This window comes from Pinus tabuliformis, chromosome 2_1 (assembly GCF_031772625.1).
Source record: "Pinus tabuliformis cultivar Carrire ecotype Pingquan chromosome 2_1, CPIR1, whole genome shotgun sequence".
Classification (NCBI taxonomy): Eukaryota; Viridiplantae; Streptophyta; class Pinopsida; order Pinales; family Pinaceae; genus Pinus; species Pinus tabuliformis.
This window is the reverse complement of record NC_142299.1, coordinates 716,404,015-716,405,663: the sequence shown is the minus strand read 5'-3', so window position 1 is coordinate 716,405,663 and position 1,649 is coordinate 716,404,015. Positions and strand designations below refer to the sequence as shown.

The 1,649-nt window shown below is 36.4% G+C and overlaps 1 pseudogene; it reads right to left on the bottom strand.

Annotated features, from left to right (window-relative positions):
* Nucleotides 1-1,055: 1,055 nt before the first annotated feature.
* Nucleotides 1,056-1,448, bottom strand: LOC149202600 (nuclear transcription factor Y subunit B-3 pseudogene; annotated as a pseudogene).
* Nucleotides 1,449-1,649: the final 201 nt, after the last annotated feature.

The following is a 1,649-nucleotide window of genomic DNA, read 5'->3' as shown; positions in this document are numbered from 1 at the left end:
TTGACAACTACATTGACAGGAAACGATGGCGGATGGTGCCAAAGGAAAAGTGATGTTAACATTGTGGCAGGAAAAGGATTAATGGTTCATGTAGATGAGTTCGGTTGTAGGATCGTACAACGCCAGAACAATCATGCCACAAAGAATGTTGTATGTGGCGGTATGTAAGTAAAAGATTACATGAGAACTGTATTAGCTTTTAGCTAGTTATGTGATAACTTAATGATAACTCATTGTAATGATCTTATAACAATGGTTAAGGGATGGAATCCCTTATAAGCCATTGAGTGAGGGGTGAAATCCCTCACGAGCGTTTAATAATAAGATTAAATGTTTGCTGGTTTTCACCCTACGGGGTTTCCAGGGTAAATTGGTGTTCAAATGGTGTGATTGCCTTTTGTGTCAGTTTGATAATGATGAGTCCTTGATGTTGAGGGTTATTTATTTGATGTGACAACCATAATGTCCTAGTACATGATTATTTAATATGGAAGCAAGGATTCATGAGACAGTTTATGTTATTACACTACCACAATGGTGGTTAAAGGTTATGCAATGGTTACGCAACTTACTATTCTTTGATGGCAATTTACTTGACGTACTAATGAATATTATATCTAATGGTTAATGATGATTTGTGGAGTTGTGATTTGGTTAATTACTTGTGGTAATTGTATAAAAAAAATTCTAACTCCCTACTTTTACATGCGAGGTTACCGAGGTATGTGACATGAATTTTAAAAAAATCCTCTTCCCAACACAGAAAAAAGAAATATAAAATTGATGAACACAGAAGGAAAAAAATATAAAATTGATTTTGCTCAACTTTCTCATATACGATACATGAATTTAAAAAATTCCCATATTAATACATGAGAAAGAAAAACAAACTGGAATGATTTCATTGTATGTCTAGTAAAATTCAAATCCCCTGTTTTCAAGAATGTAATTTGTGTTTAAAGATGGAAAATCCAGTCTCAAGAATGTAGTTCAATGGTTGGTGGAGAAATTTAATCCCACAAGATTCGTAGTCCCATCCTGGACATGGCTAAAAACTACTCCGGATTCACTTGTAGAACCAGCCTGACCTTGTGAAGGGTCCACTTGTTTTCTTCCCTCCCATGCCAGTATTTCTCTAAATACCGACGCAATGGAAATATGTAGTCTGTAAACCCTAAAACTTCTAATGCCCATAGCAAATCATCAACGTTCATAGTCTTATGCTTGTTTTCAATGCACCTCTCACACGCCACCCCGGTAATAAAGCTGATAAACTCCGTCAGGCACTGCTGCACGGCCTCCTGGGCTTCTCTCGACTCCTCCTCATTCTCGCCCCTCTTTTTCCGCATTATTTTGCCCACAATGGCCAATGGAAAATACACCTCGTTGCTATGATTATTATCGTTGAGGGTGTTTTTGGTTGAGTAGGAATCGCTGTTATGTGCCATTGAAATTTAGAAATCTGACAAACCCTGAGAGCAAAGAGGAGGTCACTCGAAAAACCCCCAATATACTGAGAAAAGGTCATTCAAAAAACTACAAATGAGAAAAGGTCATTCAAAAAACTGCAAAAACACTAGAAGCCAAAGGAATTTTATAATCATGAAATTTAAATAAAAACGTCAATCTCCTTTTATAGAAAATAGAAA